The sequence below is a fragment of the Acomys russatus genome, chromosome 10, assembly GCF_903995435.1.
Source record: "Acomys russatus chromosome 10, mAcoRus1.1, whole genome shotgun sequence".
NCBI classification, from domain to species: Eukaryota; Metazoa; Chordata; class Mammalia; order Rodentia; family Muridae; genus Acomys; species Acomys russatus.
This window is the reverse complement of record NC_067146.1, coordinates 45,156,755-45,177,921: the sequence shown is the minus strand read 5'-3', so window position 1 is coordinate 45,177,921 and position 21,167 is coordinate 45,156,755.

Here is a 21,167-nt window from a genome sequence, read left to right as displayed (position 1 = left end):
GAGACTGTGTGTATTAATCATCATATCTTCTAAACATGTCAATAGATGCCAGCTATTATTTAATATGTGGGATTCAGTTTCATGGAACAACTAAATTTAGATGCAGTTGCATTACTCATGAAGAGACAAAGAAGCCGAAATGGTTTTTTTTTGTTTTTTTTTTTTCACAATGTCACCAGCTTAAAGTGAATTTCTATGAAGTCACTGTACATTATCTTTATATCTCAGAAGCAGGGACAGAGAGGTTCACCTTCTGTCCCATGTGGTCACTGTAAGTTTGAGTTAAAGATTCTCTCATGCTGTTTTTTAGATCTTGTAGTTCCAGCTTTCTTGATTTGTATTTCTAAGCCTCATTCCCATACAGCATTTCCAGAGAGCAATCCTCTTTACTGATATAAGTAAGAGGACCTAAGTGTTGTTTTTGGTTTTTAAAACATAAATCTCAACTCACTGCCCCAGCTTTCATAACCCTATTCCATGCTAAGATGCTATGATTCACCCATAAAATATTCTTATTTCCTGCCATAATAGTAACAATAAAACATCCATAGTATTGCCATTAATTGGTTATATGTGTGTATTTATATTTTAATAACCTTGGTATTACCAGCTATTGTTAGAAGGAAGTCAAGTCAATAAGGATTAATCATATTATATTGTTAAATTATTGTTGATCAGATTCCTAAAATGTTGCTAAGTGGGTAAGTATACAGCACTTAATCAAAACATTGTTACTCACTAATGGACATTTATGTAAGTGCTTTTTTAAAATTAAATGATCAAATGAATTCACTGAAGTGGGCATGAAAAAGTAATCTCAGGAAATGTGTTTACATTTTAGTAGGATTTAATTCACCACTTAGCTGCTCAATTATTAGTCATCGTGTGGTATAACCTTAGTTTAATTTATTTACAATGAGCTAAAATACAAACAAAATTGTTTTATTTAAATCTACCTAAGACATTAATATCCTTCGAAGTTTGAAACAAATACATTAGTGTTGGTCCATACTATGTACATGTAGGCATTTGATATCTACAGCCTATCATGCAGTAGCTGCCTTTCTCCTCCTCAGATCTCATGTATGTTGTAAAGACTTGCACAAATAATTCTCTAAAATTTCACATTTTGTATGCTATATTGTGAAAGTGTAAGTATTCCCAATTTCCACAGAAGAACAATTGTTGTGCACAGGAAACAGAAATTTCCACAGTCCAGACTGCACTTCTCTTTCCAGCCTTTGTTCCTTTGATACTGTGTCCTGGTTAAGACATTATGTAGCTAAGCTGGAGAGTCATATCTCCTACCATGGTCTGTTTTCTATTAACGTTGGCCACTGAATATCAAGTTGAGTACATCTTCCCAATGTGGACTAATTCCTTATGTAAGGAAAATGTAACTGATGCTCTTCTACATGTTTCTCATCTCTAAACCAACTTTTAAAAATAATAAAACAATAAAAGTAAAAATGAATCAACTTACAAGTTTTTAGTCTACCCTAGAAACGTGACTATATTTTTGTTTTCTACCAAGAAATGGAAAATGTCTCCTTTTGTTGTGTTTTAAATTTTTGTCCTAACATTTATTTGTACTACATTTTTTCATGGAAGTTTAAATAAGAAAATGGAAAATAGTCTTACCAAACTTGTATGGACCTCATGTAAGCTTTTTGTTTTGCAAAAAACCATAGTTTTCCCTCAAGAAAGCATTAAAAGTTCAAAGTTGAAACACTTCTCACTTGTACCATCACTGAAAGCAACACTTTTAGGCCACACAATACTTATTGAGCAAGGTTGTCTGAGTTGTTCCAATAACACTAACCTGTACCCTGAATGTAGGTACCAGATGACAATGCACAGATTTTGTTGTCTTACAGTATTTTTATATCATTTATTTACTACTTTGAGTGAAGAAAGGCACAATATTGCTTACATGTTAAACAGATTTTGTACAATTATAGCAGTTTGAAACCACACATTTTAATGCAATTCTTATCATATAGAAGGTCATGTCTACTTCATCTTTACATATATATATGTATATACATATATATGTATATATATATATATATATATATATATATATATATATATATACTCTATCAATATAAAATCAACAGGTAACAAAAATCCTCTTTTGGAAAATTCATTAGATACTTTATTAATTTACATCAACATCTGATAATAATCAAAGCATATAAGACTTTTTCTTTCAGGAATCTTTTAGGCTATAGTCAGATATAGCTAAGAAAAGGGAAACTAAGGACATAATGAAGGCCAGAATGGGTGGTATGTGGTTTAGATCTGAGCATGTAGAAAAGAATTTGTTAAGAAAATCATCAGATAAATCTGAATTCTCTTTTGTGAATTTTAGATGAAATTGGGAAGGCAATGTTTGATTAGATACAAGATTCAAGACAGGAGAACAGTGTGCTTAAATTTTCTGAGGTGAAAAAAGAAATAGCTAACATGTGAATTAACAAAGAATATTTATAAGACTATTCATTTCTATTTGTTCATTTTTGGCAGCACATGGCATATGTAAACCTTTATCATCACATGATTCATTCATAATATCTGTGCCATTTGGGTTCTCAGTAGATGAAAATTTTGATCAGTATATATCTATATATGTTTATATACATATAGATCTTAGTTAATTATTATTGATTGATATGAAGAGATACCATGAACAAAGCAACTTAAGTAAGAAAGCAGTTAATTGGGGACTTCCATTCTCAGAAGGTGAGTCCCTGACCACTGTGGAAGAAAGCATGGTGACAGGCAAGCAGGCAGGAACTGGAGCCATACTTGAGACCTTAAGACTACAACCACAAGGCAGAGGAGGAAAGACAGACTGGGCTTAGGGTGACTTTTGAAATCCAAACCTTCAGTGATATACCTCCTCCAGCAAGGCCACACCTAGTCCAAGACCTCCTAATACTTCCCAACCAGTGCCACTAATAGGAATTCATCAAGTTTTCTATACTTTAAGACAGTAATAAATGCTATTGCATATAATAATACATTTATATATGTATTTTGGAGGAATTCTGCATTCTGTTATATGAAAATCATTAGCTAGGACTTCTGTTTGTTTCTTTTTGCCTTTACCTATTATTTAAAAGGCATAAACAAATACACCAAAATATAAAGAAATGTTTGCAACTGTCTGGCTAAAATACCAACTTCATTCATAATTTTAAACATTTCAGTAAGACTACATCGATAAAACCATATACATTCCCAATAAGTTGAATCATTGTCCTGGGATCCTAGAGGTGGCAGGTTCTGATTCATAGGGAAAGAGGATTACTCAGTTACCAGCCAATTCCTTCTTAGCTCATAAAAGGAACACAAAACTAAAACTCCCATCTTGATCTTATTTTATGTCTGTTGTCACACCTTAATGGTCAAAGACATACTTTGCTACAGAAAGGTCGCAGTTTAAGATGAAAGCATTTATTGTCATTTTTATTGTATGTTATTTCTGGCTCTTCTCCCTATTATGCAACCTATTAATAGTTGCATGTCATATTAAATAATAGTTGCATAGCCTAGGTGCTATGGCAAATGGACGTTACTATACAACAATCTTTGGAGAACTAAAGCCAAAAAACTGAACTTTTTGAAAACTCTCAAGACAACTCACCAAACAGAGGGATCTGAGACCACAGAAGCCAGTTTGGATATTTTACAATCCTTTTCACTGTGTTACTCTGCACAGGTACAGGTCACCTGATTGGCTTTGGGTCACATGTTCCTTCGAGGCCAGGAAAGGCCAGGGCACTTTAACTGACACTTCTTTCCAATTATATTCACTATGGAAAGCAAAACTAAAATAGAAGGAAGGGGTACCTGTCTGGAAAATCGGAAGTGCTCACCGCTTGAGGCATCATCTCAGAGGAAGTCTCAACAGACATGCATAATTAACTCAGGACAGCGAGAAAGAGTCCTTTAGAGATTTGGGTTTATTTCTAAGACAGATGATGATGTTTAGTTCATCATTTTGAACCATGTAAAAATATCTGCCTCAATATGTTTTTTAAAATCTCTTTTAAGGTAAAAGAAATGAGCAACGAACATCTGCCATCTTCAGATTAGCAAGTCCACCACACTTTAATTTCTCCAGATGTTAAGTTTATCTTTTAATGTGTGGACGCACTGGCTCAAATGAAATAGTAAACAATGTTTGTGAGCTACATGTCACAATTGCATATATGATACCATTTGCAAACAAATTCAATCTCCTTTTTGTAACTGTGTCACACATATTCAAATATCCCAATAAATGTATCTACCTATAAAATATCAGCATGCACAGAGCTTCCATGATCTTTTGTCTTTTTTAAAACTATTTTCTTTTTGTCACATTTAATTATGAAATATCCTCAACTTATACTGAGGATAAACAACTTTTTTTGCTCTCGTAGGTCAAAGGTGGGAGCAGTATGTTTTATTCTTTCTTCACGATTGTAGGCTTATATCACTCTTTACATGGATTTGCCTTATATTTGCCTCTACATCATGCAGAAATGATTTCTCATAACTTCCATAGCCATAGCAGTCTTCATTGATCTTTGTTGAATGGGTACCCTTACAGGTTACAAACAGCAATGACCAGCTTGTTCAGATAAGTCTAAATGATGCTGTGCTTTCTACTAGTTGAAAAGATATTTCCTTTTTTGAAAAGATATTTTCAAAGTAACTTTTCCTCATTTTTATGTAACTGTGGTTGAGAAGTATCCATTTTAAAAAATAACTGAGATCAATTAGCTCATACTTATTTAGATATCAGAATGTGTGCATTGTTTTGTGACTCTCATTGATGTAATTCAAGGTCCTTTGATGACCTAAAAACCAGAATGATAGTAACTTTTAAAATGATGGACTTTGAAAATATGTGCATTTGAGCTATCCCATTAATTTTAATGGCTTTTAAGCACAAGAAGAAAGAACACATTCCTTTATTTCTTTTATATTAAATAAACTCTGGATAACTGCCCCTGATTTACCTACAATATAGAGATACTGACACACCATCAAGTTCTTAGCTGGTTTCATGCAAATCTTTGAAATAATTTGGAAAAAATTCAAAGGCATCATGTAATTTCTTCATTAAAATCTATTTCAGCATCAAATTCATTCATATAATTGTTGTCATAATATCCTTATGTTCCAGATTTTTGGCTAACATATGACATAATTGATAGTTACTCTGGCTGCCGCTTACAATGTAGTTGTATTATGCCTTTAAAAAACGATGATGGTTGTCATGTATACAATGCTAATATTTCTAAGCTGATTTTATTTGTGTGTATCCATGTGAGTCAGGTCATACCTCTTATGTTCTAACCACTGAGACTAAAATTTCATGATAATGACTTTGAAATGACATTGAAAATGTCATAATTGCTCACCACTATCTGCTTGTGTTTGTTTACCCTTGCTGCTTCCGTGCCTTCAAAAGCTTCACCGTTGAAGGGTTAAAGTTGACAATTTTCCATCTACAGTTAAGATCTATTAATTCTTTGAGGCTGAATGTGCCTGTTTGAACATCTAGTCTAGCCAGTCACTTCATATCAGTATCAGGCTTTTGTGATGTGACATATACACATGAAACTGTTTAAAGCTGTGGCATTGTCAGGTCAGAGAAATGTGCAGTCTCTGTAAGTGACAATGTAGTTGTTGAAAAGCATAGTGCTCATGTAATCTTCTATAAAAGCAAGTGGGGAGCTTTTACAAGTCCAAGACACCATAATGCCCAAAGGTGTGGCCAAGATTATATTTCACTATGCAGTACTTAATAACTATAGATATTAATATAATATAGTGGAGTTCTCATACCCACGATAGTGTTGTATGTGACTGAATTTCTTTTATTTCATTATCAAAACCATTGAAATGTAATGTCTTGCTATATAGAGAAGAGTTCACAATATCAAAACTAAACAAAGCTCCCTAAACATGACTGCATACTCACTGTCCAGCTTAGAAATGTTTACTTTCCTTCCCGCTGCCTTCTTTTGCACATCTCTGGGAGAGTACAATTAGCTACAATATTAATCTAATGCAGGCAAATGGCAAGTACCACATGATGCTTTTTCCCTGTGAGTCTGAGTTTTACAAGTCATATTAGTTGCTAGTGATGCTAGAACGAAATGCCACAGATGGGGTGGTTCACACTACAGAGATTCATTTTCTCATAAGAACACCAAGTTTCTACCAGGCTTGTTTCTGCCTAGGGCTTTTCCTCCTGACCTTGTCCATGGCTACCTTCTCTGTGGCTTCATAGGGTGTCTTCTCCAAGGATCTGTTTATCGTGCTGTTTCTATGTATGTCCTCATCCTCTTTCGGCAAGGTAGCATTGGATGTCTTGGAACTTGCTCCACACACCTGGCCTTGAACTCACAGAGATCCACTTGCCTCTGCCTCTTAAGTGCTGGGATTAAAGGTATGCATCACAATTGCTTGGCCTAACTTAATCTTAATTACCCTAAAGGGTTTTACCTTTTATTATCTGTTTAAAGGTTAAAATCTAGTCACATTTAGAGGTATAAGGAAGTTGGGACTTGAACATAGGAGTTCTGAGGATGACAATCCACTCCATAACAAACAATGTGTCATCCATTGAAAATATTGGGTAAGGCAGTGAAGTCAAAGTCATTTTACCCCTACACACACACACACACACACACACACACACACACACACACACACACATCAAGTCGTGAAGAATTCTGTAGCATGTTCTGTAAAACTGCATTTGTGATACATGTGTTCAACATATCATTTTCTAATCTAAGATAAATTGGGTTTCCCATGTAATTTCAAGTAAATACTCATCTTTTCTCATTCATCAATTGCCTCGTAGATTCTTCTTACTCTCAGCACTATGGCAAGAAGCATAATATATTTTCACCTAAACAGAATTACCCTATAGCTGAAAATAAAGCTACATTCAACACAGTTGGGACAATGTTAAAAGGCAGTCATGAAAAATCCCATCCCTGTACATACATTAAAATTTTTTTAAAAGTACAAAATAGTAAGAACCTTATAGTTTGCCATGATTAAAAAAAAGACATGTAACATATAATTTCTGCTTGTTTCGTGGTTCTTCTTTATATAGGTAGTTGATTGTATATATGTGTAATGATATAAATGTATATATTAAAAATATTTTATAAAACATTTGCCTAAAAAAAATACCAGACAGACAGACAACAATCCAGGTGTTCCAAACTTCTATTCATGAAAATCCCCATAAGAGGGCCCACTCCACAAGAACACAGCTGTAGTACATTTGCCCAAGGCTTGTTCTAGAGCTAGCAGCCCAGTGTGCCTGCTTGTAACAAGCATAGCTTCTGTCTCTGGACTTGAGACATTGGTTAATTATAGTGCTAATTCCAAGAAAGGAGAATCCTCCTTTAGCGCGTGCCACGAATGTTTCCTTCTGACCTAACAAGCTCCGAGTCTTTCTGCCTTCTTTGGTCAATATCGATTTAAATATTCACAGAACACTAGGAGGAGACTTTGATTTGAGGTGAGAGTAGATGGAATTGAATTACCATTATACCTCAGCCTTGGGCTTCCACACAGCCGCTCTACCCTCTTGGGTCTCCCATTCTTCCCCACCTACGTTGCCCCAGGCTGACTATCAGGGCAAGCCTCCATTTTCCCAGAGCGCGGCTTAAAGTATTTCTGATGCTTACTAACTTCCTCATTTTTGTTGAGATTGATTGGCAATTAAAACTTGTGTGGAAATGACACGTAAAAACACAACACTTCAACTTTGAAGGCTAGATTTTGTTGTTTTTGGATATCTAATTAGCCAAGGTCCAATGTGGAATGACTTCGTGGTTGGTGGGGCATCTGTACCCGCAGCCTTCCGCTGTGTGTGCCTGAGGCCTGTTCTCTCTCTCTCTCTCTCTCTCCTGACAACTCCATTTCTCCCTGTTTCAAGGCTTCTGAATCTTTACCTTCAGTCCCTTGAGGTGTAATTAAACAATTTTTTACTTTCTTGAGCAGAGGAACAGCTCATTCTTTACTTGGTCCACTCCTTCCCAAAATAGTGATAGTGTTCTCAGCTTTAAAGGCTGAAAGGGTTCTTTCCTTTAAACAGTAAATGGAAATAGTCTCCAATAAATTACCTCCAAATTACACAGCATACAGAACCTGTCCAGTGTTTACTGTGAGGAAAGTACTGAAACTTTCCATTTTCTCTCCATCGTGCTTTGTGATCTAAAACTTTAAAACCTACCTGTGAAGAATAAAAAGTGAAGAAAAATGACAACAGGTGTAATTATTACCTTCAAGGCACAATTATAAATAATGTGTAAGTCTGCAGATATACTGCAGTCAGTTATATCTCATTTGTTCACACAACTAGTTGTTGAATATGTTCAAAATATTATAAAAAATTTAAGCTTTGATATGAATAAAAGAAAAACACCAAAAGAGAATACCCAATGGTTTGAATTTGTTATAGGCATTTTCTACTTAAGCTTGAAAAGTTCTGTATATGTTACTATATATAAATTTTATTGGGATTATGTACTGTGCGATGTGTTCATATAAATATATGTAAAATTCTAATACTGATATCTATTTAGAGACACAAAAATATAAATCTACATGAATACAAATATAAAACATTTTAATATTTAGTTAATGATGAAGCCTACTCTCTTCTCTTTCCTTCCACTGTTCTCCATACTGTGTTTTCCATGAGATAATACAAGAATTTTCCAGATGTGAGTTCTCTCTCCCCTTGGACTTTCTGGTCTCCAGAACTGTCCGAAATCCAGTAACCTTCTTTCAAGATGCAAGGCGACTAAAGCAGTCCCTCATTAATGCTCCTTACATAGGCACACTCCCTTCTTCACGAGAGCAGTGTCTAAAGAGGACCAGTAAAGAATCAAGATGCTCTCCTATACTTTGCAGTAGTGAGGTCATGCCTTCCCTGATGTCAAAGGAGTCTGAAGTTTCTACCTTATCTAACAGCAAGCCAACACTGCACCCCTCCGCCTCAGTATGGCATTAGCAGGAGGCACTTTTTTTTAATCTTTTTTTTAAAATTAATTTACTCATATTACATCTCGATTGTTAGCTCTTCCCCTGTTTCCTTCCATTCTTCCCTCCCTCCCATTTCTCCCCTTCTCCCCTCCCCTATGTCCGTGACCGAGGGAGACCTCCTCCCCCTATATATGCTCTCAGAATATCACCTTTGCACTTTTACCCAGTGGAACAGGGGACTGCTCCTTTTCCCTTCCACAGGAGGCTCTGTGGGAACTGGGGTTCTCTCCTTTCTGGTACAAACAAGATTTCAACCCCCTTCTCCCCTACAGCACATGCACTGGGAAACCCAGTTTAGCTTCACACCAAAAGGCCAACATTTACTTTTAAGGTGGTCACAAATTACGTCAAAAAATAAGAAAACTATTTATTTGAATTAAAGACATCAAGTCAGGCTACCAAGAAAGCAAACCTATAAGAAATAGTTGACAAAGATCTCAAAGTAGAAAAATTTTAAATACTCCAATAAACATTACAAAAGTACTTGAAATGAGTTGAGGAGTTCCATATATAAAGTCACAGCAAGGAAATAAAATAAAGAAGAAAAAGAACCAAATGGAAATTTTAAAACTGGTACAAGAGAAAGCTGCAATTAAGAAAGTGAACTTGACAGAGTCAGCAGCACAAGGGAGGGGCATCAGGAATTACAGACCCAAACAGCATGGAGGAAATGCATTTGAAAATTAACAGAACCTGAAACGTGAAAAGAAAATTCTCACACTCACGTCATCTCTGTTGAAGAAGGAGAATAGAGAGAGGGCAAGACCATGAAAGGACTCAGAACTTTGTGATTAGCAATTAGTCACTGACATTCTCCACAGTTATGTGGAGAGAAGGGACTAACTGTGACATGAACTCTGGTGCCTCATATTCGATGACCTCCCCTTGGTGGGGAGACCTGGTGGCACTCAAAGAAAAAATAAGCAGGCTACCAAGATGAGACTTGATAGCCTTTGACCATAAAGTGGGGGAGGAGGTCCCCCTCGGTCATAGACCTAAGGGAGGGGAATAGGGTGAAAGCGGGAGGGAAGGAGGAACGGGAGGATACAAGTGAGGGGTAAACAATTTATTTGTAATCTGAATAAATTAATTAAATAAAAATAAAAAACATTACTCACTGAAATCATAAGGAATTTTCAGCATTCAACTGTAAAAACCAAGCCAACAGAAGCACCAGTAGCAGAAAAAATCTTAAAATAGAGTATAATTTTTAAATTACAGAGGGCATGAAGACTAAGTTAAAGTAAATCCTCAAAAGTAGGAACTGTGAGCCCTGCCAAAAGCCAGAGTCACTATGGAGCAAGGAAATATTACCATCCCTCCCAAGGACCTTGGAGAATTTGAGCCATGAGACAATTTCTCAAATATGCTTCCATAGGGCAACTAATAAAGAGACATTGCCCATGATGCTAATGGCTGTCTCCATATCAATTGTTTTTGATATTGTATATTTATGTGCTATGCGCTCCCCTGGGACCTGTTTCCTTTCAGGGGATTGTTATTTATTAAACATAAAAGGCAATGACAATAGACTACACCAGTGATCCCAGCCATCACATTCCCACATAACTTACTGCATAAAATCCACTAGGAAATCTTAAATTTGTACGTGGACTTCCAAGTCTGCACAGTGTGACTCTGGTTTTATTGTATTCACCTATCAATGCAAATACATGCCACTGCTAAGAGCTGCATGGCTGGATGTCCTTCCAGGGACCACGACTAATATATTATTTAACACTGATTTCTTTAGTTAAACCCTGTCATATATTTATTTCTACTGACAACTCAGTGTGTAGCAGCCTTAATGAGAGTCTGTGGGGGGATAAATATTTGAATTTTATAATCCATATACACCAAGCTAAATAATTCTACAAAGCTTTTCTGAAAATGCTTTCAAAGTTACCACATCTAATCCTTTAAAATCCAACTTTAAACAAAAACTTAGTTAATAAACACTCTGGGATTTTTTTGTGTATTTATAATCAATGATCTAAGTTTGAAATATCTGTCTGGTTCTTGATCAAATATAAACTATAAAAAGACAGCTACCATTTCTTACTACATTTATACTTCTCCCAAGGCTACTCACCATACACACTACCTCCTAGGAAATATGTCTGTCAAAAGATTTCATGCAGAATACTATCCATTTTCCTTTAAAGGTTTGCCCTAGTCTTAGTTACCATTTTTAAAGATGATATTCTGCTTTAAAATTTGTAACTCAAGGTAAAATGTACTCACTCCTTATTACATTTTGAGCCTTGATTTAAAATGAAAATCAAGAGAGGAATAAGCAGCCATCAACATGGAAGACTGGTCTTCTAGGTACAGCCATTAGCTGGCCTGGAGCTCTTGGCCAGGCTGTGTGGCTGTCCTGATGCGCATAAGCATATTCTCCAGGAGCATCAGACACGTTGTCCGAGATCATAACAGACTAAGACAAAATAAGGTCACTTCAGAATTTTATCAAAACAGACAACAACAAGGTCAGTGTGTCTCCTTCAAACTATGGGATGTTTCCATGTCCAGCAAATTAAAGTGACTCACCTTGCCCCTTCAAAATAAGAAATCTGTAATGGCTCCATGCATGAGGGCAGGGATCAAAGGCTTCCCCTTCCTCCCTGAGGATTTTTAAGTGGTTACCAGTTGGTGAAGGAGGAAGAGAGATTTACTTCATTGGTGTAGCTACAGGAAAGGATCTCCATGCTCCATTAAGCAAACAACCTTATGCCATCAATAATCCTTAATGAAACTCTTTAGGTCATTTTAAAAAAAAAGGCATGAAAGAACTGAGCCAAGTGGGAAGAGGAAGGGGATTGCCACGAGGGAGAGGGAGACAAGAAAGGACAAGGTGTCACAAAGTGAATATGATCAAACTACATTATGCACATCCACGAAAGTGTCACTCTCAGAAGCCTCTGATAATGAATAATTAATTCAATATGTGGTACTAAACCATCAAAAACATAAACAAGAAAAAGAAAAAAAAAAAACTAGAAAAACCTTATGCTCATGTTAATCAGGTCTTTACTGAGGTACCTGGATCAGGTCCCCCTAAAATCACCCTTGAAAAAGATGTGTCAACTATTGCCTGAGAAATAAAAGAACTGACATTGTCCCTCTTTTTCTTCTCTTCTGATTTCTTTTTATAGCACTTGGGAGGGAGCCCAAGGCTTTGTGGCACAAATTCTGGTACCAAGTTACCTCTCGGACTTAAAAAGAAAAGTTTAGAAGTTTATGTCCTTTTTTTTTTTTTTTTTTTTTAAGTTTATGTCCTTACACTTTTTTGAGTATATACCATGTGTATCCTTCCGGGTCTGCATTACCTCACTCAGGATGATGATTTCTTGTTCCATTCATTTACCTGAAAATGTCAAGATTTCCTTGTTTCATTTTTAAAAACTTTTTTTCAGATTTTTAAAAAATATTTATTTATTTATTTATTGTCTTTGTTTTTTTTATTTAAGTAATTTATTCAAATTACATCTCAATTTTTATCCCCTCACTTGTATTTTCCAGTTCCCCCCTCTCTCCCTCTCTCATCCTATCCCCTCCCCTGATTTCCTTGTTTTTAATAGCTGACTAGTATTCCATTGTGCAAATATACCACAGTTTCTTTATCCATTCTTCGACTGAGGGACATCTATGTGGTTCCCAGATTCTGACTATCATGAATAAGACTGCTATAAACATAGTTGAGCAAATGTCCTTATTGTGTGGTAGAGCATCTTTCAGGTATATGCCAAGGAGTGGAATAGCTGGGTCATGAGGTAGCCCTATTCCCAATTTTCTGACAAAGCACCAGAATGATTTACACAGTGCTTGTACAAGTTTGCACTCCCATCAGCAATGAAGATTTAGCCAATGGACAGTGCATTCTCCGCAGTTATATGGAGAGCAGGGACTGACTCTAACATGAACTCTGGTGCCCCCTATTTGGCCACTTCCCCTTGGTGGGTAGGCCTGTGGCCCTCAGAAGAAGGGGAAGAAGGCTATCCATATGAGACCTGATAGGCTGTGGTCACATGTCAGAGGTCTAGGGGAGGGGAGTAGGGTGAAAGAGAGAGGGAGGGAGGGGAGAAGGGAAGATACAAGTGAGGGGATAACAATCAGGTTGCAATCTGAATAAATTATTTAAATAATAAAAATTTTTTTTAAATTGAAAAGAAAGAAAATAATGTTTTAAAATTATTTGTATTATTAGTATTATCAGTATGCCCAGGCTAGCAATTAATTAAGACACTGACACTTGTTATATTTTAAAATAGCCTTAGTTAACCTAGGGCAGGGCTAAACTACCTCCCATAGTGGGGCAGGCATGGGATCCCTGTCTTAATCCCATGCCATCTGCTTCCAATAACTTCTATCTAGATACCTCCCAACCGTAATCCCAAATACTTGTTAAAGTTCTTCATCTGGGCAGGACTCTCCATCCATGCCAGCCATGTGCTTCTCCTCCAGCTAACCCATGGTGGCCTTCCTCTCTTCCTTCAGGTCTCTCTCTTCTTCTTCCCAGGATTCCCCCCTCCTCACTCTCCCTCCCTCCCTCCCTCCCTTCCTCTCTTTCTCTCTCTCTCTCTCTCTCTCTCTCTCTCTCTCTCTCAGTACCATCTATCTTCTAGGTGGGATGGCTTTTTATTAATCAAAAGGTGGGTCACAGAGACAGCAAGCAGTAATTAGCATCACAATATATTAGACCATCCCCCAACAAAAAATATTTTATTGAGTGGTGGGGTGGTGGTTCACACCCTTAATCCCAGCACTCAGCAGGCAGAGGCAGGCAGATCTCTGTGAGCTCTAGGCCAGCCTGGTCTGCATAGTGAATTCCAGGACAGCCAGAGCTAAACAAAGAAACCCTGTCTCAAAAAACCTCTGTGTGTGTGTGTGTGTGTGTGTGTGTGTGTGTGTATTATTTATTATACGGATTATTAGTTCTTTGAAAATTACGAATAATGTGAATCATCTTCCTCCAACCTCTCTCAGATCAACCTTTGCTTTTTCTACCCACACAACTTTGTGTCCTTAATTATTTTTCCCCATCAAGGCCAATTTGTGCTTTCCCAATATTCTTGGATGTGTGGCCTTCCACTGGAGCTTGCTTGACTTACTAGTAGGTATACTTTAAAGAAAACCCTTCCTTTCCTACAGTGTGAGAGCTGTCAATAGGCCCTTAAGCAAGAGGCGGAATTTCAGGCTCAGCTCTCCTCTTCATGCTGAGACTAGTCTGGTTGGGCTTGCATGTCACAGCCACTGTGACTTTCCATGTGTGGTTGTCCTGCTCCATCCAGAAGACTTCATTTTTCTTTAGTCATCTACCACCTCTGGTTATTATGTTCTTTCTGAACCTTTTTCTCTGAAATTTTAATATTTTGATTGTTATAAACACATTTCTTAATAATTGCATGCTTCTCACAAGAATAAAATAATTTCTCAACAAAGCACTTATAAACACTGTAAACCACTGAGGTAGAATAATTTTTTATACCCTTAAGACATGACAGCTTAGTAATCAGGACCCGAGACTGGTTAAAGAGAACTTTGCAGATATGGTTAAATTAAGGAGCCTTAGTTAGGCTGTTTAATTTCCCTGTGCCCGCAAGGGAAGTGATTGTGAGATTTTGCGTAAAACCAATATAACCACTTGGATCTTTAAAAGAAAAACACTGTCCCAATTCTGCTCAGAGACATTCGGGCTGTATAATTAACAAGATGCCTCACTCTTAAGTGGGAAGGCAGAGAAAGAGACCCAGAGACAAGAATGTTAGCAGGCCCTAAAAGCTGAAAGACACAAGGGTTAAGTGTTTCCTGGGAACATTCTGCAAGGAACATGGCCCTTTCATATTTCAGTTTTACTGAGATGAGATACCTGTTAGATTTCTAACCTCTAGAACTATGACATAGTTAGTTTGTGTTGTTGCAAACCAAATTGGCCATAGTTACACCAGCACACACGCGCGCACACACACACACACACACACACACACACACACACACACACACATGCACACACACTCATGTTACATGCAAGAAAATATTTTTAAAAATTCTGTATGAGTCAAAATATGAAAATTTCCTAACTCTACAAGCATTCTCTCAGCTCATTTCTTTTCCCAGATCCAGTTACAGCGGACACACCACAGTCGGCTGTCTGAACTCATTCGTCTCTCTTCATCTAGATTGCTTTTGTTTTTCATGATATTAAGTGTTTTATTGAAGAATCCAGGCCAGCTGTCTTAGAAGAATTTTCCTCATTTTGGATTCGTGTGCTTTACCCATGATTAGATTCAAGTTAGACAATTTGTTGGCAAGGAAACTTCTCAGGCTACGTTGTATACTTTTTATTCAGAGTTTTAGACTCACAATATCATGTTGTCCAGCTTTTGGTCAGGCTAAGTTTGGTCACTCATTTAAAATAGTAGCAGCCGGATTACTTCACTGTAAAAACCTAGGCTTGTGTAACTGCTGATTTTTCTATGGATGGAGATTTGGAGACCAATAGCTGTTTTGTTCCTCGACAACTTTTTGTGCAATGGCTTGACACCAGCTAACGGTGCTTTTCTGCTTTAGTTATTAAGTTGTGTCAAAGAGGATTATTTTTCTTACGACATTCATAACTTGATACCCCCTTCAAATGTAAGCTTCTTCATTGCCCACATGTCTCCTCCCTCCATTCTGTCCCTGTCTCATCAATAAGGCTGCACAGGGAACTTGCCCTTTAAGGTTCATCATCTCCAAAGTCTCCAAAGCACCATTGTGCTTTGGAATTCCAGGGATTCAGCACCCTCCTTACTTTTAGGCACAGCAGGGTAGTTCAAGTTTCCAGCCTTAAGTCAGGAACTGAGCTTCCCTAAAAGGGAAGGCATTCTGGTTCCTTTGACTGAGAAGTCACATTCAGAATCACAGCTCTAAGTCTGTGCACCTTACCCTCTTTTTGAGTTAATACCAGCGTATTGCTTGTCACACTCCATTCGACTAGATATTAAGTATTTCCCTATTATTGTTAAAGTCATTTCCAAATTTTAGTTATAATTCTTGTTTTGTTACATAGTTGCATTTTTTAAAAAGAAAATCATCGCTTAATCTACAGATCACTGGGGATTTCTTTTTGTCTGTGGTTTCTAAATCCACAGCTCTGTCATGAGAGTAATAGTGGTATTTCAGTTCCTCTGAAGAATGGTGAACACTTGTTTACCCAAATATGTGGTCCATTTCATTACATGATTTATGTGAGTGTGAAAAGAATGAGTTCTCCGGTGTAGATACAACATCTATTAATATGTCAATCAGATCTATTTTGTCATTAATGTTTAAATTTACTCCACCTCTACCAATTTTTCTCTCTTACATACACACACACAGATATATATATATATATATATATATATATATATATATATATATATATATATATATATATATATACGAAATCTTCAGTACTCCATAAACATTAGTTCTATTGCTTGTGTTTTATCTATCTTGAGACAATGTTAGCAGGTTTATAGAAGTCGAAAATTGCTATCTCGTCCTAGTAACTTGATGCTTGACTTGTTAAAAGTCACTCTTGATTGGTGGGAATGTTTTTCTGTGTATATATGTTTTTCTGTGTATATATGTACTGCCATGCTAGCATTAGCATTTTAGTTATTTCCATAGATATTTTTTCTTCTTTAATTCCAATCCTGTGGGTTTTATTTTTTGTTTGTTTGTTTGTTTTTGTTCTTGTTGTTGTTTTCAGTTCTGAGATCAAATCTAAGGCTTTGGGCATGGTAGAAAATTTTCTACATTTAAAGCTACACCCTTAGCCCACATCAACCTTTTTTTTTTTTTTTAATTTAAAGATAACATTTGTAAAAACTACAAGTTTCAAAAGTTTTGCACAGCATCTGCAGACCTTAGAAAGCTCCCACAGCTAGTACTTTTCAGTTTTGTCTACACCGCCTTCTGTATTTAGTCTGGTTTTCAGTTTCGTCTACACTGCCTTCTGTGTTCTGTCTGGTTTTCACTTGACTCTACTCTGCCTCTGTTTTCAGTTTGTCTGCTTCTTTTGAGGTCCTTTCTTCTAAAGTGTTAGAAGACAGCTTTTAAATGGTGTTTCTTTCCAGTTTCTGCCTCATTGGGTCCTTGAACAATATGTGCTCATCGTGCTAATGATTACTATTACAGCTCCACCATCATCTTACTGAAAGTGACTGTTGCTTCCACTTTCAGTACCGGACAGTGCAGACACTGAGGAAAGCCACTCACTGTGTGCTATCCTTGCTCTGTGTGTCATCACTGACAACTTGTAAATTCCCTGCACCAGTCTTACCATTATTCCATAATGCCAACATTTACTTTGATTTACTTCAAACCTCATTACCTAATCTCTTCATTGTTCTTCAGCTATCATTTATCTCTGACCTTTTTTTTTAATGTTTTAAGCCAGGAAACTGTGTGTGTTTGTTACAGAAGCAGTAGAAAACTAATCTCCAGATTGAGGTAATGTGTGTAAGACACTAATTATCATTTAAAACTGGTACACAGAACAGTTCTCTAACCATTAGGCATTATTAGTACTATTTGTGCTTTTATTTACTCACAGTGGTATGATTTTAAATATTTTAAAATATTTCAAAAGAAACTTTAGCCTGAAATGATCCTCTGATAACAAGGATGTAAAACCAGGGGAGGCGTCAGACAGAAGAACACTCTTGGTAAAGAGGGGATGCACTGAGCAAGGGGGGATGCGCTGAGCGAGGGGGGATGCGCTGAGCGAGGGAGGATGCGCTGGGCAAGGAGGGATGCGCTGAGCGAGGGAGGATGCGCTGGGCAAGGGGGGATGCGCTGAGCGAGGGGGCATGCGCTGAGCAAGGCCACACAAGCCGCTTCAGTGGCCACGTTCACCCTGTGGGTCGCTTGTGTAATGAGGCTAGTCAAGTGCTGTGGAAACTAGTTTCATGAGTTTAATCTGGTAGATAATAAAGTGATGAGAAAAAAAATTAAAGGGCAAAATACTCTAAGATCAAGCATGAAACAGGGAAATGTAGAAGAAGGCCAAAGAACGGGGTGGGCACTGCATGAATTATTTGAAAATTAGACCTCGGTCATACTTGTTCATTGGATACATCTAGAATATTCACCACTTTATTAACACAGACATTTAAGGAATTCTCAATAAGACATAAACAAATCAATTTAATTATACATCAATTGACGTTCTGGGATAATGTGTGATATGTTTCATTTATTTTGTAGTTGGCTAAGTGCTTTCATTAATGGTAACACAAGAAAGACTTATTTTTAATAGTTTTTAGGCTTCTATCACAGCTTAATGAACAGATGCTCCACAGATAGGCCTGACTAGGAAAGAAAGAGATGGTGTGTGAATCTGTAAATAGAAGTCACTGTGTACTCTTAATGTATGTACTGTGTGGACCAGTGATAGCAGTATCTGTGGTTGTTGATCCTTAGGAACTTTAGTATAACCCAAGAATTTTACAAAAGAGTGAATAAGTTTCATTCAAATGCTAAAATTAACATTAATAATTAAATGTCACTGGATGGTGTTGTATCATCTTACACAAATTGTTTTATCCTCTTGAGATTATGGTAGTATTTCAATCCCTCTAATTTAGATACCATATTGAATCTTAATCTTAATCTTGAACTTTTCAACATTTAACCAGTGTTTTCCTGCCGTACCATTGATTCTGATTAGAAATATTAAGAAATTTATCATTATTATTATTTTCTTTTCAGTTACAAATAAAGAGCTTTATATACTTTCACCTTTGTTGCTGTCCTTACTTGTCAAAATTTCTATTTCTTTTCTTTTCTTTTTCTTTAGTTTTTATTAATTTTTATTTATTTATTCCCCTTACATCCTGGTCATAGCTCCCTCCCTCATTTCCTCCCAGTCCCATGCTCCCTTCCTCTTTCCCCCATCCTCCTCCCCTAGTCATCAGAAAGGGGAAGCCTTCCTCCACTACCAACTTCCCATAACCTATAAAGTCTCCTCAGGACTGCCTGCATCCTCTTCCTCTACCCAGGAGAAGTGATTGAAGTGCAGACAACAGAGTTCATATTGGAGACAACCTCTGATCCCCTTACTAGGTGACCTACATGGAGACTGAGCTTCCTGTTTGCTACTTGAATACCTCTGAGCAGGGGACATGGGTCCTATCCATGCCTGGTCATTGGTTGATACATCAGTCTCCACAGGCACTCTTGGGCCCAGATTTGTTGGCCCTGATGGTCTTCTTGTGGAGTTTCTGCCCCTTTTAGGTTTTTCTATGCCCCCTACTCTTCCAAAACACTCCCTGTGCTCTGCCCAAAGTTTGGCTCTGACTCCTAGCATCTACTTGAATCCCTTGCTGGGTGGAGGTTTTCGGAGGACAACCATGTAAGTCTTCTGTCCTGTTTCTTTTCTTCAGCTGCTTCGGGTGTCTGTTATATTTGCCCTTCTAGATGAGAATTAAGCATCCTCCCTAGGGTCCTCCTTGTTACTTAGCTTCTTTAGGTCTATGAACTGTAGCTTGAGTATCCTGTATTATGTGGTTAATATCTACTTATAAATGATATATACCATATGTGTGCTTCTGGGTCTGGGTTACCTCACTCAGGATGATCTTTTCCAGGTCCATCCGTTTGCCTGCAAATTTCATGATGTCCTTGTTTTTAATAGCTGAATAGTATTCCATAGTGTAGATGTACCATTGTTTCTTTATCTAAACTTCAGTTGATTGACATCTGGGTTATTTCCCATTTTTTAGCATAATTCTAATTAAGTGAGTGAAAGACTTCTCTGAAGAAAAAGTGAAGACGATATCAGAAGATGCAAAGATCTTCCACGCTCATGGATTGGTAGGATTAACATAATAAAAATGTCCATCTTACCAAAAGTAAGCTATAAATTCAATGCAATTCCCATCAAAATAGCAACACAATCCTTTCAGACCTTGAAAGAGTAATTCTCATCTTCATATGGAAAAACAAAAACCTAGAATAGCTAAAACAATTCTATTTAATTAAAGATCTTCTGGAGTTACCTTCATCCTTGATCTCGAGCTGTACTATAGAGCAATAGTAATAAAAACTATGCATGGTACTGTTACAGAAACAAACTGGTGTATCAATGGAATCGAACTGAAGACCCAGAAGACCCACACACCTAAGGACATTTGATTTTTGACAAAGAAGCCAAAACCATATAATGAAAAAAAAAAAAAAAAGCATCTTCAACAAATGGTGCTGGTCTAACTAAATACCAAACATTTCTACTAAACCAAATCTTAAGGAGGTAGATATCAAGACAATTTTAAAATAAAACTAGGAAAAGAATAAGATTCCAGCTTTGTGTTGGGAATGTGTTTTAACTTACACCTCGCAAAGGAATCATGATCTCTTCTTACTCATTAAACCGATTGAGTGCAACCTTAGAGGCTTTCTAAATGTCAGATGACTTTACTATGGTATCTGTTTGTATGTATTTTGGGAAAGGTGTGCTCGCTAATAGGTTTAAGACAACACTGAAGCATTGTATGTGTCACATAACCTCGGTGCTGTGAAATATTGTCATGGTTACCTGCAAAACAGCAGGATGTATGTGGGTGAAAGACAAGGTTTAAGCAGAATAAGAGTAGGCTTGAAACAGAAAGCAAAGACTCTGGGCCAGGAGAGGAAGGTAGGAACAGGTGGGAGAAGTGTGAACAGGTCGCTGCTCAACTACTTTTAGAAGAAGGCGATAACTAAAGTTTTGGTCACGATCTGATTATTATTAATTTCATCTGGCTGTGTCTCCAAAATTGCTTTCTGAATAGAAATGTGTTCCAAGTAAATCTTAAGAAAGGTAGAGTAAATTTGTGATATGAAAGTAATAATAATTTAAGAGGTTTCAAGAGGACATGGTGTCATCCCCTGACTTCAGGCATTTTCAGTTTATTGAACCACCTAATCATCTAGCTTGCAAACCTTATTATGTTTACCTAGAATATTTAGCCATTTTTGTGTTCAAAGAGCTATGGAGTGCAGCTTTTTAAAAACAATCATCTCCAGCAACACCAAATATCTCCCTAAAATTATTAATTCTGAATGTTTAGATGTGTAAA